Genomic DNA, 16,234 nt, shown 5'->3' with positions numbered 1-16,234 from the left:
CTGGGAGAGGCCAGCAGCTGGTGTTTGACCACTGTGGAGCTTGGGGAAATGTCTCCAGGGCAGGAACACTTGGATGGTGATCTTGTTTCTCAGCTGGGTTTCCTGTGGGCGTGGAGCTCGTGGGGAGGTGGCTCTGGTGGCCAAGCTGCTTGAGCCCTGTGGTCAGTGCTGATGTGCACCTGGTGGAAGTCATGGCTCAGAGAAGGGGTCCCTACACTTGTCCCCGTGTGGGAAACACACAGAATTAATGTTCCTGTTTTATGGGCTGAGGAAGCTGGGGATTAAATGAGTTGTCAAGGCCACACAGAGAGCCAGGGGCAGAGCAGGCAGCACTCCACAAACCTTCACTGCACTCCCAGGCAGCTCCAGACCACACTGCATTTTGAAGGCAGACATTCAGCAACCCTGTGGCTTGTATAGATGCTTAAAGAGAAGATAAATTGCAGCATTTTTGCCTTTATTTGCACGGGTAACATCTGTCCAGACTTCTAAACCTGCACAATGACTGGTGAGTAATTCAGCAAAGACCTCTACCAGACAGAGCAGACATGCAACACACAGGGATTTATATGTTGAGCTTCCCTGCAAAAAAATGGCACTGACAGACTTGCAATAAATATATAATTTTATGGCCTATTTCTCAATCATATTCTGCTACATAATATCATGCTAAGAACAGTGAGATACCTTGCCAATGGAAATATGCAGCTGGCAAGGGGTAAAGTCTCTCCAGAGCTGTTCAAGGAGTTATAACTGTAACAATATAAGCAAATAGATCATCAACATATACCTTTATGCATTTTCCCCACTTTTTTCCCCCCTCTTCCTTCTTTCTCCTCATTTTCCCCTCTCACTTTCTTCCATCTGTCCTTCCCCACCAACCCTCCCCCCAGTCACTCCTCTATTAGTGTTTAGAAGATTTCACAGTTTTCTCCCAACCCTGGAAAGAATGTAAGTCGATGCTGCTGATTGCCTTTGAAAACATTTGGAACAAATTATGTCTACTTTTGGAATCTGAATAAAAGAATGTGAACTTCACTGGAGAAATATGAAATACTGGGTGGGATTCACAGAAGGCTGTAGCACTTTTTTCCCCTCTTTTCTTAAAAACAAAAGCCAACAACACTTTAAATTTTCTTTTTCCTTATTTTGTTACTTGAGGTTGGAAAATATTTCATGAGGGAAACATGGAGGGTCTAGAAAAGTGCTTTTTGTGAAGTGACATCTCCATCAGTTCTTCTGAAGGTGAAAATGATGATTGGCATGAGTCAATTGTTAACATGAACTCTGTGAACCCAGTAGGCTTGATGAAGGAATGAAGCAAATTGTGTTTTCTGTACCTCCTCAACTGAGGGACATTTTGGGTGACTAAAGTCTCTGTTTTCTGCCTTGTTCTGCTTTTAGAAAGTTTCCCTGCCTGCTGGCTGCTGACACTCTGTGGTGCTGTGCATTTGCCATCAGCAAAACAACAGAGATCTCCCGGGGAAAGGTGCTGTAGGGACACTTAGGGCAAGTCACACATTTCCAGATTCAGGCTTTCCTATGTGTAGAAGTATTTGCATCCAGGATTTTGTTTGGTCTTACTGCAGAAAATGGTGCCAACCACAGAGTTTGGTTCCAAATCATCTACAAAGGGCTCAAACTTAGTGGAAGGGACTGTGATGAAGGACTTTTTTTCCTCCCCCCCCCTTTTTTTTTTTTTTTCTTCTGATTAATGTTGATTTGTTTTGGGTTCTGATTAATGCCTGGTGTAAGTAGAAAAAGCTCATACTGAAAAGATGGACAGCTTTGCACTTCTGCACCAGCCTCTGTGAAATCAGCAACTAGCTGAACCACAGCCACATATCTGGGTTTAGGAGCATTTCATGCTTTGCTCTTCAGGCTTAATTAAGAGAAAATGAAGACAGAAACTTGCCCTGTAGAGGACCAGCCATCAGAGCCAGTGTCACTGATTCTCCTGGGCCACCCTGGCTGGGCAGCTCTGGGCTCAGCCCTTCCCTGGGGAGCCCTACAAACTGGGGATGAGTGCCTCACAAGGGTTTTCAGCAGATACCTACTGAGATTCTGCTAAGTGTGCAAAAATAAATGGAAAGTAGCAATGACCAAGACATTTTCCCATTTCTCATCTGCTTTCCTGGAAGCTCTCCAGAGTTGTTGAGACCTAGCTACATTTAAAACCTGCAGTTACTGAGATCAACCTGGTAAAAAATGAATATAAATTGCTGTGAAGATCAAATAATCTTTTTCTTTCTTTCTTTCTTTCTTTCTTTCTTTCTTTCTTTCTTTCTTTCTTTCTTTCTTTCTTTCTTTCTTTCTTTCTTTCTTTCTTTCTTTCTTTCTTTCTTTCTTTCTTTCTTTCTTTCTTTCTTCCTTCCTTCCTTCCTTTCCTTCCTTCCTTCCTTCCTTCCTTCCTTCCTTCCTTCCTTCCTTCCTTCCTTCCTTCCTTCCTTTCTTCCTTCCTTCCTTTCTTCCTTCCTTTCTTTCTTTCTTTCTTTCTTTCTTTCTTTCTTTCTTTCTTTCTTTCTTTCTTTCTTTCTTTCTTTCTTTCTTTCTTTCTTTCTTTCTTTCTTTCTTTCTTTCTTTCTTTCTTTCTTTCTTTCTTTCTTTCTTTCTTTCTTTCTTTCTTTCTTTCTTTCTTTCTTTCTTTCTTTCTTTCTTTCTTTCTTTCTTTCTTTCTTTCTTCCTTCCTTCCTTCCTTCCTTCCTTCCTTCCTTCCTTCCTTCCTTCTTGTTTTTTTTTTTTTTTTTTTAAGTGTAGATGAAAACTCTCTTCTAAGCTTTGGACTTTTTGTTTTGTTTCCTTGACTTGTAAAGCTTTGGTGAATCCTGCTTGTAATTGCCAGGGATGGCAATGATGCCAAAGCCCTGGCAAGTTTGAATCTGCTCACATAAACCCTGTGGGTGTGAATTTGATCCTTTCCAATGATTGCTTTGGAATGATTTAGTCACATTGTTTTGACCTACTTTCTCTCCTTGCAAACTTCATCCAGGCTGGTTATTGTTTATACAAAGGGACCAAAGGCTATTTTATGCACTAGTATATTATTTCTGATAAATACGTTAAGAGAGAAAAACAAAAAGAAAATAGGTAAAACACTTTGTTGGGAAAAAACAGAGCTTTTTGTCCAGACTGGAAAAGTCCCAATGCAAAGAAGAAGGTTGGGAGAGTGACTCCAGCAGTTTTGTCCCTCAGCACTTTGAAAGATGAACAGAAGCATTTCAGAGAACAGCTGGGAGAGAATCTGTTGTGTGCTGAGGAAAAGAAGATGCTGAGAGGCCAAAATCAAGCCCTGCCACTGAAGGGCTGAGAGGTGACCAGGAGAGGAAGGAAGGTGATGCAGAGGGGGTTTGGAGACCATCACCTGGTGCTCCCTGAGGGAACACACTCAGCCACCAGCAGCTGGGACATGGGGGAGTTTTTGGGAGACCCTCTCCTGGTTGCACTGACAGGCTGTTTGGGCTTGTCAGCACCACTGCTCCAGCAATAATAGGGATGATTGGATTCCTGCTTCCTGGAGAGAGAATGTGCCCTACAGAGCTGGGGAGAGATAGGAATCAGGAAGATCATAAAAGATGGGAAGGCAACAGTTGAGGCAGGGAGTCATTAAAAGGAAGTTAATGCTGTTAGTGGGAGGTAGCCTAAGAAAATATATTAGAAGCTGAGATGTAAACTTGAAGGGCAAATATAACCCTTTACATCTATGATTTTCAAGAAACTCCTACAGAGTGGCATGCCACAAATTTTTACTGGAAGCTTGACATCTGGTAGCTTTTTATGCCTCTGGTAATCAGCCTCCTCATATATGACAGCTGGGCTGGGAGCAAGTACTTTTCTCCCAGTGTTTGCTGACGCTTTGGAACACCACCATCACTGAGAGCAACACACACCCTCCTCGTGCCTCCACCAGGGAACTCAGAAATTATCATTAAGACTATTCGGTTCCCACAGAACATAGCAGGGAAAGCATCCCTCTGTTAAGTCAGTCTTGAACAACAGAAAAAAAATTATATTTAAAAAAAAAAAAAAAGAACAGAAAAGAGTGTAAATATGTCTTCAACCCCAGATCTCCTGGACCTTAGGAAATCCACATGAGCATACAGTTCCACTCAGCTTAAAAGCTCACAGTGATGAAATATTACCAATAAAATATCGTGAATAGACTTTCACACACAGTAATTGGAATGCAAAAGGTATTTAATTGTCAAGCAGGGCATGTATCATGTCTGAAGCCAGGAAAACCCTGAGAATAGCAGTATTTATAGCCCTTTGCATTTTCTGCATTTCAGTTCTGTGCAAGACAAAGAAATCATCTGCAGGGAAAGTGTCAATCCTGTGGCAAAGGTTACAGATTAAACTGCTGCTCTGTAAATATGTATATACATCCACAATGTATGCATTATTCTGAAAGGAAGCCAGTCATCCAGACATTGATTTTCCTGCAAGAAATATAATTCACTGAAACACAGTGGCTGCTGCAGGTTAACAAGCACTGTTTCCTTCCCTCATACATGGATTTTTGCATTCAAAGGACATGGTTTGCTTATGAGTTTGTGCGTGTGTGCTGCAGAAGAGGGAAATCTTTACCTAGAAATCTTTATCTTCACTGAATGCTACTTTTCAGCTAATGAGATTGCTGTCACCTAAATTTTCATTGTTTTAAGAGCAAGTGGCTGCCGACAGTTTCCTTTCAAGCTTGAATGATGAAAGGAAAACACCAGGCTGCCTCATCTGGCTAGCTTGCTGTGAGCTAATGAGCCTGAGGCTGCACCCATCTTTGCTATACTAGTGTGACCTTATGTCTGCTAATGCACAGGGAAGGAGTGAAAAATGTACTGCTAGTTCCCTCCAACAGTTCCCTGGGGACATGCTGAATGTGCCAAACAATTTAGTAAATATATATCAGGTTACTGTGTTGAAACATACTCTGAAGTATTGCAACCTCAGGTATCTCAATCAAAAGATCTTATTTTATTTTTGCTTATCTTCCCCCCTGTGTTCAACATTTGGTAATTTCTCTCTGAAAGGGATATATTTTCTTGGTAGTTTTTATCCCTTTCAGAATGACTTTTAATTAGTCATTACTTTTTTAATAGGCTATCTGAAATTTTTTAAATTTTACTTTTGGTTGGGTGTTTTCTGTGTTTAGCTTGTTTGTTTGTTTTCTTTTCTACTACCAGGTAAATAGGAGTTGATTTAGGAAATAATTCCTGTCTGTGGGTGTGCTATCAAATCTCTTACAGAATACTTTGTGTTGGAAGGGACCCTTGGAGATCACCTCATTCCACCCCCTGCCATGGGCAGGAACACCTTCCACTATCCCAGGTTACTCCAAGGACCATCCAGCCTGGCCTTGGGCACTGCCAGGGATGGGGCAACCACAGCTTCTCCTGGCAAACTGTGCCAGGGCTTTTCCCCTCTCACCAAGATGCTGCTTACTCCAGAGGAAATGATTTACCAGCTGTTGGCAGCAGTACCCTCTATAGTTTGTTGATTTATGAAGTTTACAGACCCCTTCACAAAGAAGCAGAATAGATGTTTTCAGCTATTCCACCCACCCCACAGCTCCCATCTGACTGTTCTTCAGTCAAGTCTCTGTGTCCTCAAAAAATAAATTTCCACCATTTCCCTCTGGAACAGACTTGGCAACGGAAGAAGTGCTTATCTTTTGGGAAGTCACTCCCTATAGTGAAAGAAAGGTACTTTTCCAAAGGCAGTTCTGACCCCAGGCAAACGAGAAAAGGGGAGCAGGCTGAGCTTTCCCCATTTTTGGGGGCAGGAGATGCCAAGAGGGATGATAAGGTTCCTGGCCCCATGGGGCACAGGACTGACAGTGTTTGCCTCCAGCACTGCAGTGCCTGCCAGGGCTGTCTCTGCCTGCTGCAAGGAAGCAGATCTGAGCACAGACCTCCTGCCCTGTGCCTTTTTAATGGGCTGTTTTGTTTTATTTTGTCTGTGGCTGCCAACCAGCATTTTCTCCTCTGCTGTTGGAACAGCAGAAGCGCTGGCTTGTTGGCACGGAAGCTGCTTTTCCCTCTCACTAAGCCTGTCTGAGTTATTATTGCACTGCAGTCACCCCGGCCTTTTTTGCTTTCTGTGGCATCAGCATTTCCCTGCAATAGCAGTTTCAGCCTGCTGTAACCCTGTGGATGTGCTCCATAAGCCCTGAGTCTCAAATCACAGGAGCAATGTTCTCCTCTCCATGGTCCCTGCCCTCATTTTAAATAAGTATTAGGTCTGAAACACAGAACCCTGTGTTTGATTCCCTTTATTTGCCTCCATCCACACCTTCCTGAACTACTGTGGTAAATCCTTAGTGCTAATTATTATCCTTCAAGACTCACAGAAGAGCAAATGCTCATACACTGCTTAAAACGCAGAGATAGAATGTGGCAGTTATCCAAAAGCTACAATCCAACCAGGACAGGATTAAGTATATTCAAGGCAAACACACCCACAATCTAATCAAGACAAAAGAAGAAATCTTGGCTCAGTTTGAGTCAATGGGAGTTTTGCCACTGACTTCAGTGAGGTTAGGATTGCACCCAAGATAAACAAGTATGAGACAAGACAAAATAAAATAGTTTAGAAGTGGGAAGGTTTGTGAATGAGTCATGGGAGAGTAGGGCAAGGGATATTTACTTTCTGGGGGGAATGAAGATGAGGCAAAAATGAAATATGTTTATTTATATGTGCCTGAGTGTAGTGAAGGAGGAGAAAGGGGTCCCTATGTGCAGAGCCCACACCTTTCTGACAGCTGCAGGATGGTCACAAGGGGGGTTCCCCAGGGCTCAGTGCTGGAGCCAGCCCTGTTTAATATCTTTAGGGATGATCTGGGCGAGGGGATTGAGTGCACCCTCAGCAAATTTGCAGATAAGACAAATTTGGTTGTGTCAGCCAGCTGGAGGGAAGAAAGGCTCTGCAGAGGGCACTGAGGGGTGGCTGTGTGGCTCATCCTGCTGGCACTCTGATGGTGAGAGGCTGACACCACAGAATAGTCAGCAAGACCAAAACCTCACCAATTATATTTTTCCTTACTGAAGTTTTCTCCTACTGCAAGAATCCTGGAGGGCTTTTTACCAGGCTTTATTTTTCATTTTTTGTATGAGAGCAGTAATAAATGTCCTAAATCTAAAAGAACCAAAGAACCTCCTTTAATTAAAAACTAATAGAAATATAATATTTTTTGAAGATTTTTTTGTTCTTTTCATAATGTATATAGCCTAGCATATAAAGCTTACCTAAAATTTATTTTATTTTATATTAATTGCTTTTTTAGAATGAGGCGTTTCTTCATGACAATGTGACTGTATGTTTTATAACTGGGAGAGAGCAGGATCATTCTCTTTTGGTCTTGCTCCTAATGGAAAGTGAAGAGGTGATGGTCTTTTGTTAGAAAGTTCTGCCTACTCAGCCTCAGGGTCCCTGCCACTCTCAGCACCTTGTTGCTGGGGACAGGAGCTGCCACTGCTTCACAAGTGAGGGCATGCCACCTTTACCTTTGGGCTTTCTCTTTTCTGGGTGAAATGGTGCCTAAAGTGGGCAGAATGCTGGAGCCTTGCTGAGGCTGTTATCAGTCTGCAGGGAAAGCTGTGCTGCTCCAGATAATGCTCCTCAGGGACACCAGCTCTGAATCACCTGCTGTGAGAATCTGCTGCTACCTGTGGCTGCAACCAGCAGCACAAAGCCCAGCAGGGACCAGCTGCCCCTGGGAAATGAGGGTGCCAATACTGGGGCCAGCATGGTTTAATACTTTCAGTGATGCACTGGAAAATAGGACTCAGAGAGTCTGGAGAGGGAACCAAACTGGGAGGCAGAGAGACTGGGTGTGGGTCTGGCACTACTTGGGGTAGTCTACATGCTAGTCTTGGATGGGTCTACAGGGATCCAGTGAAGATTAGAAAAGAGAGGTGACAATTCCCTCCCTAGGGAGAAATAACCCCAGGCACTCCACCCCTGGAGATGCTCAAAACCTGACTGAGCACCTGTTGTGCCCACCTGCCCTGGACAACCTGCTCAGACTGACCAAGGATGAGCAGGAGTTGCACCAGAAAATCTCCAGAGATCCCTTCCAGCCTCAGCTGCCCTGTGTGTTCCCCACAGGACAGACAGAAGTTTTTCACCAAATAGGCTGAAATTAGTCTGTGAATATACCTGACACGAACATGATGTCTCTGTCTAAGTCCTGTGTGTTTGGATAAATAACAAATTCCTTTTCCTCAGCCTTTCACTTGCTTTGGAGGGAACTGGGACATCTTCAGGTTACTCAGGGTGTCACTTCTCTGGCATCCCATGCACATCTGACCAGCCTGGGCCAGCCAGGTACAGCTGGTATGACTCCACTTTTGCTGCATTTAGCAGGTGTTTCTTCACAGGCTTGACTGGGAATGAGACTGAGCACGAGTAAATTGGTATGACTGAATCCCCTTAAGAAGCTAAAGATATTCTCAGGATGAGACACCTGTAATGATCGTGGCTTCCATTGAAATGTCAATCATGAAACAGCTCTTACCACCTCAGCTTACCATTCCAAATGCACAGGAACTGTCTGGCATCCCAAATACTGATGAATAGTGACTTACTAAACTCTCTCAGTCACAATTTCTTGTGAGACCTGGATGGTGAGGCATTTTGGCCCAGCCACAAAGTCAGTGATTTCCTCAGGGCTGATTAGTGCTGCTTCAGGGCTGTTCTGGTAAAGGGGGAACAGATACAAAATCTGCTTTGCTAAAAGAAGAGGAGACAGTCAAGGGCTTGCATAAGAACACAGCATGGGTAATGCAATTTTTTTTCCTACCAATAATCCTATTCAGCCAAGAATAAGCAGCAGGGACACCTTCTGGAACTTTGTCCAATTTTTTTCAACCTCCATAGTGTCTTGTGTCTACTAGCTCTCCTGGAACCTGCAGGTGAGCAGGGCAGGAGCCACATGAAGCCTTGAAGTGCCTTTCTCTCTTACCTGGCTTTGCAACAGCCCCCTGGGGTATAGACAAGATGAGCTTCAAAACAGCAAGAGGATGAAGAGGGACTACACCAGATCCAGTGATTTGTGATGATTGCTTGGAAATAGCATAGCCAAATCTGTCCTTGCAAAAGAGCTACAGAAGAAACCAAAACCAGCAGTCCAAGAAAAGGTCCAAAGACAGCAGAAAGCTCAATACACGTGGAAAAATATTTTCTGTGCTTTTCCATTCTTTCAAGCTGCCTTTCTTTAAAATGCCCCTGTGTGGTCACACCCACTGCCTTGTCTGAGGGGGAAAAAGTTTGTGGTCAGACCTTATCTCAGAAAGTTCCTGAAAAATTCTTGTTTTCATGTAAAATACATCCTGCTTCCCCTTGCCCAAAAAAATCACATTCCAGACTACATCTGGTTATCTGGTACTGAAACCATAACATGGTCCTGAAATCCAAACTACCCTCATCCTGGAGGCATGCCAACATCTCCAAAACTTTTACAACCAGAGTTTCAATCAAGTTATTCATCCACCTAATCAAAAAAGCTAATACCATATACAATTTCAGGACTTCAAATATTTTGTTTCTACAGTGGAATACAAATGAAAGCACAGTTTTCTTAACACTGGTGATAGCTGACAGCAGCTATTTGATAAAATAACCTCTGCCTGACTCAAATGAAACATGCCTTCTGGAAGGAAGAACCATAAGAAAAAATCTAGGTTAAATAGTGTGAATGAAGCAAGATTCAGAGCCCAAATAGTGAGGGTAGGCATAGCTGTTGCTGTCATTAAAAAAAACAAAAACCCAAGGGGTTAACCCAGAAAAAAATCTGTGTTCTGGGCTGAAAACACAGTGCTTGGGGCAAAACTAGAAAAAGCTAAGGAAGCTGATGAAAAGGTCCCTCAACACCCTAATTAAGCCATATTCCATATTCAGTTCCAAGACTACCTTGGCTGGTTTCTTAAGCAAATGATTCATTCAGATAAAATGAAATCAAGCAAGAGTTGGTGTTCCTAAATTAATTTGGAAATGTTACACTAATTAATTAGTATTTCACATCGGGATGGAAATTGAGGGAGGATTCTAGGAAGCTAGAAATGCTTTCTCCTGTTATGTGAAAGAACATGGAACAAAACCTGGGTGCAAATTCCAGCCTTTACTTACTATAGCTTTAGGTTTTAAAGTATGGCAAATATTTTAGAAAATAACAGTCTGCAGTGTCCTGAATGATAAAATAAGATAATCTGCTTAATGTGGAGAGAATTCCAGAAAGAGTGAAATGGGTGATCCATTTCTGGATGAGATCTATGAGGAATGGAATTTAAAAAACCTCTTAATGTACCAGAGGTCATTTTGGAAAGTGCAAACTGACAAAACAATGTTGTTGCTTCACTGCTTTGAGTCTGAAAGTAGGACCAATATGAGGAATCAAGAATGATGACAAGCAAGGGGTGAAAAAAAGTCTAAAAGTTCTAACAAAAACCACAGAATGAGGCATGCCCCATTCCTTCTCAAATGGACTTGAAGAAGTTATTGAAAAGGACCAGTTGCTTTGGAAACAGAAGGAAAACATCTTGTGGATAGGGGAGCAAATCACTACCTGAACTGCAGATGCAAACAGCTGATATTAGAGAGCATTCATAGTTCACCCTTCTACTACCACCTTTTCTACTAACAATCTTTTTCCATCTGTTTAGTTAGGCTGAACAGGATTATATACACATTTTTATTAAAGATCCAAACTGAGAAAAATGTTTCTGCCTTTCTCTCCACATTGTAGTTTGGACAGAAACCTTTGAGGGAACTGTTTGGAGGAAAAATCTCCTTCTGCCAGAGAAGAATTTGAAAACTAAGAATTGTCTCCAATGGAGAGAACCCTCATTTGTGAGGTTAGGACAGTTACAAACTTACAAGTTTTGTGGGCATGGAAATGATCAGGAAATCTTTATTCAGTATAATCCTTACTTGACCACCTTGGAGCTATCTCTGCTGAATGCTCATGGGTTGAAGTGAACAGTTATATTTTTTCTTACAGTAGATATACAAACAGCTGGCATAGCAGATGGAAACATTTCAGATGGGAGAAGCATTAAGAATTCCATGTCCTCAACTACAGCATCAAAGTCTATGCCAGACATTGGGAAAGATGGGATAAGTTAGCATAACTGGGAATTGCAAGATTATACAAGATTATCCCCCTGGACTTATTTTAGCAGCACTGCTCTGCCTGTAAAAAGGGTTTTCCCTATGGTTAATCACATTTATTGTTGCTGTTATTAATACATCTTCCTTCTATGCTTCCAAAGTCCCAGTGGGATGACAGCCAGTCAGTGGAGACAATCACAGGGACCATGGTGTGGGATTCATGATTCACCTCCTGGACTGCCACCAGACCAAGGCAGTATCTGCTAAGATACCATGTCAAGAGGGATCCCCAGAAAGGGAGAACATCAGTCTTTTGGAGTCACTCCAGAGGAGAATACCAAGTTGATCAGAGGGATGAGCAGCTTTGCTGTGAGGAAAGGCTGAGAGAATTGGGATTGCTCAGCCTGCAGAAGAGAAGGCTTTGGTGTGACCTAATTTTGGCCTGCCAGTACCTAAAGGGAACAAACAAGACAGCAAGAGACTATTTAAAAGTGTCTAGGGTGACAGGATGGGGGGAATACCTTCAGACTTGAAGTCAATGGGTTTAGGTTAGATATTAGGAAAAAAAGAAAATATTCCCTGTGAGGATGGTGAGGCCCTGTCACAGGTTGCCCAGAGAAAGTTGGCTGTCCCACCTCTGGAAGTTTTCAAGGCTGGTTTAGGACATTGTCCTTAGCCATGGCAGAGGGGGCTGGAACTAGAAAAGCTCTAAAGTCCCTTCCAAACCAAATCATTCTGTGATTCTACGAATCTTTGATGAGTTTGCTTGACCCATTCATCTTGTCATGCAAAATGAACAAAGCCACTTCATGTGCTGTTCAGTAGCTGCTTATAGAATGGAAAGGAACAGAATGGAACTGGATTGAGTAGAAATTAGAATAGAATAGAATAGAATAGAATAGAATAGAATAGAATAGAATAGAATAGAATAGAATAGAATAGAATAGAATAGAATAGAATAGAATAGAATGGAATGGAATGGAATGGAATGGAATGGAATGGAATGGAATGGAATGGAATGGAATAGAATAGAATAGAATAGAATAGAATAGAATAGAATAGAATAGAATAGAATAGAATAGAATAGAATAGAATAGAATAGAATAGAATAGAATGTTTCAGCTGAAAGTGACACACAATAATCATCTTGTTCAACTGTTTATGGTGTGCTAACCTGGCTACTTGCAGACTGTGGAATTCCACGTGGCAGTTTTGTGGTCATGTCTACAGATACAGAAGCCTGTATACTCTCAAAACAGACCTTTAAAAAGTAGAGCAGAGCTTAGAGTCTAACAAGACAAAACATCCTGTTTCATGCTGTCCTGGCATTTTCCTTTAGGAGGCCACTCAAACACACACCAGCTTCTACCCTGCTTGCTGTCCAAAGAGGGGCCAGCGGAGCAGTCCCTGGTACCTTGTATAACCATTCACACTTGTGAAAGGTCACTGTAAAAGCACAGCACATCAGAGCTGTGCTGCTTAACACCCACTGTGTACAGATGTAAATGGCTCACCACTGTGGAAAGCAGCTGAGAGCAGATCCAATATGCTGCACTAATTAAATGTCTGACTGGGCACAACTAGAGGAAAACCAGACGAGAAAGAGAACTCCGTTTTTTATTTGTTAACACAAACATTTGGACAACTTTTGTGGCCACAAAGCATATTTACTCTTTCTATAAAACTTGAAATAAACACAACAACAACAAAAATTTACTGGAATCCCAACTGCTTCAGCAGCTATACCAGAATTACAGCGTCCTTAGAATCACAGTTTGGGTTGGAAGGGACCTTAAAGATCATCATGTTCCCTGCCACAGGCAGGGACACCTTCTAATAGGCAAGGTTTCTCCTAGTTCCATCCAAAAACCCTCTTCCTGATGTTCTGTAAAAAAGCAACCACTTTTGGCATTGTCTCCATCAGCATCTTAAATAAATTATGTTTCTCCTTAGTGCCAAAATCCCAGTTTTCAGATGGTTTGGGAACCTCCTTGGTAAAGATGTGTTTACAAAACAGATTGTGCCAGACTGTTCCAAAAAATGCCTGGTTTTCTAGAAAAACATAACTGATTTTCTAGGTATAAGAAGTGTGAAAATACTAATTTGTTTGGATATTTACACAACTTTTGATAAAGTGCTACCCAAGACACAAAGAACTGACAGCAAGGGGTAGCACTGAAAGTTGAATTATTATTCTGGAGAGTGACAGTCCTGTTGGACTACATTTTGTTTTTCTGCTCCTGCTGAAAAAGGCAGCATCTTTAGGGCTTCTTCTAGGGCAACAACTTTGAGTGATAGTACAGAGGAACATCAAAATGTGTTACAGATATGGCACGAGCTTGGTTGAGAAGAATATAATCATATCATATCATAATTATATCACATCATACCATATCACATTGAAGTTGTTGGTGCCTCATCCCTGGAAATGTTCCAGGACAGGTCAGATGGAATCCTGAGCAACCTGGTCTGATGGGAAATGTCCTTGCCCATGGCAGGGGGTTTGGAATGAGATGATTTATAAGATCCCTTCCAGTGCAAACCATTCTATGATTCCATGATTCTATGTCATTCAACAGCATGGTGCAAAATCATGAACTCTAAAAGGGAAACTATCTCAAAATTCTGACATAATGATAATTTGAGAGTTTATCCCTTGGAATGACAAAGGAAGACATGGCACAGAGGCTGTAGGTGATCACAAACAGAAGCTGTACAATGACAAGAATGATCTAAGAATTTGCAAAATAGACTGTAATTTCTAATGGATAAAATAACGTTTTTCTGGTGACAAGTCCTCTTGAAAATACCTTCAAATGCTCAAGAAGTAATGTAGTGTAATAGGATAAAATAATTCTTGCAAATGTAAGGTAAAACCTGAGAGCATTGAAGATATTTCCTTTTTTGAATTTATTAAGTTTATGGAGTGAGCTATAGGAGACATTTGTAGTGGTCAAGGCTAAATTCAGTGCTCCAGATCTGTAGGCACATAATAATCTGTTTCCAAGTTACCTGTAGCTCCTCATGACCGTTATTGATAGAAATGCCATTTTTTACTTAGATGCCCTACCCTTTTTCCCCTAATGCATGTCTCTGGTCCCTTTTACTTCAGTAGAGTAAAAAGTTATACACTTTTTTAGAACTTTTGCCTTGTGAGATGAGCAAAAAGTGAAGTGACTTCTTTCACAGGTTGGTATTGCACAGCTCAATTTGAAAATCTCCTCATCTCCTGTCCCAGCCCCTCCAGCACAATTAATTCCTATACCAACAGCTGTTAAAACAACATCATGGCTTCTAGACTGGGTCTGGTTCAGTTCTGGGTGTTTGAAACACCTTCCCATCCAATTAAACCCTCTCCAAAAGATGTTCCATTCATTTAGGGAACCAAAGAGTAGGTTAATTGAAGACACCACTGAAGTAGGGCTCTGCAAACACCTGGCCAAACAAAATGTGGCAAAAGTCAAAGAACTTTATATGTTTGCATCAGGGAAAAGTCCCTGATATTTTCTTGGGGATTTGCTCATCAAGTCTAGGGAACTGGTGACATGCACACTTCTTATATGATTTAGAACTTGCAGACTCTGGTAATGTGCTGGGCATGTGTCTGAATTTCTTTTTCTTAAATATCAAACAAGAAAGTACCAGTGGTACAGGCAGAGGGAAATTACTCAGAGAGAAAATTACTAGAGGGGTTGGCAAGAAAGGAATTCTACAGTTCAGCAATTCAGCCCATTAGGCAGTCTATGATTTTGTAGATTCTACCTGACCCAGTTCTGCTCTAATTTTTATTTTATTATCTTGCAGACAATATGTCTGTATTCCTATTAGTCTGGCAAATGTTGGTGTAAGCTGAAAATTTCACTTGTATTTTGAAATATCAAAGTATATTTCTTAATTACAACAATTTTTTTCCACCTTAGAGTTTCAGTTTATTTTAAAAACTGCCTGCCTATAGTCAATTTCACAGCTGGTCTTCTAACAAACTTGGTTATAGACACAGAGAGATAGCTAAAGAAAGAAAAAAAAAAAAAGAAAAAAAAAAAAAAGAAACAAAAAAAAAAAAAGAAACACTGGATGCTAAATATTCTCATAATTTCAGACCCTCTTTGGACAAAGTAGTTTTGAATTCATTCCTTATTTTCCAGCTCATCAGCTTTAATTGTAAACTCTTCATCATTGCAGACTATGGCCAGCATGAAATCTTAACCACTGCAGAAGCTTTTTAAGCACAGCACACAAACATTCTGTGTAGGTTCTGAAGGGAAGATTTTTAACTGTTTGTGTCCACCTTGGTGAACAGCTCCTGGAACAGGGCTGTGGGAAGGTCTTTGAGATCTCTGGATATAAATCCAATTTGTAAATGTACGAAAAACATAGTTTATTTGAACATGCTTCATCTGCTATTTTCTGTAAAGAAAAGCTCTGCACCTTGAGAAGCAAAGAAGACATTTCACTTCTAGGAACTAATTGCTGTCACTGCTAATGAACATGTCAAAACCTGATGACATAAACACAGAAGAGGTGAGAAATTTTCTTGTTTCTTTTGAATCTGTCAGCCTTGAAATGGAATGTTGGTTTATCAGGCCAAAATGGACAGTTCCTCCAGATTATTAAAGTTCCTATGACCACTCAGCCTACTTCCAAGAAAACAACTCTAGATGAAACCTGTCAGCTTTAGGAACCTATCAACCACATTCTGTTTGACTGTTCTACAAAAATAACCTTCATGAGAAATCTGCTGGCAACAGCAAGACTGTTAATTTCTGTAGGCTTGTTTGCAGCAATTAAGCCCAGAAGTGTAATCAGCTGAAACAATTATTTTATTAATGCTAAGAAATACCAGCTTCAGGTTAGACATTGTGTAGAAATCCTGACTAGAATAAAAGTTTTGGATCAGGGCTCAAGAAATCTATAGTGAAGCAATACTTTTTTTTATATACAGGCTTTCATAATTAAGATTTTTTTGTCCTAATCCCTGGGTTTGTTGAATAGGGCAAGGATAAGGTTAACTTCACCAAGCACAGCTGTAGGCAGCAGGAATGGCCTTCAATGAGCTTGTGGCCAAGGGCTGGGATATTTACCTACTCTGTGAAAAGTCCAGTCCAATTTCCTTTTCTGCTGCTGATGACTGGAG

General features: G+C 41.3%; 1 protein-coding gene across 1 annotated transcript in view; it reads right to left on the bottom strand.

Annotated features, from left to right (window-relative positions):
• The window catches only part of LOC130265357 (urea transporter 2-like), a 302,492-nt gene that overhangs the window by 228,079 nt on the left and 58,179 nt on the right, over positions 1 to 16,234 (bottom strand). The window lies entirely within an intron of this gene.

Source organism: Oenanthe melanoleuca, chromosome Z (genome assembly GCF_029582105.1).
Source record: "Oenanthe melanoleuca isolate GR-GAL-2019-014 chromosome Z, OMel1.0, whole genome shotgun sequence".
NCBI lineage: Eukaryota > Metazoa > Chordata > Aves > Passeriformes > Muscicapidae > Oenanthe > Oenanthe melanoleuca.
This window is presented reverse-complemented; position numbering and strand designations above follow the sequence as displayed.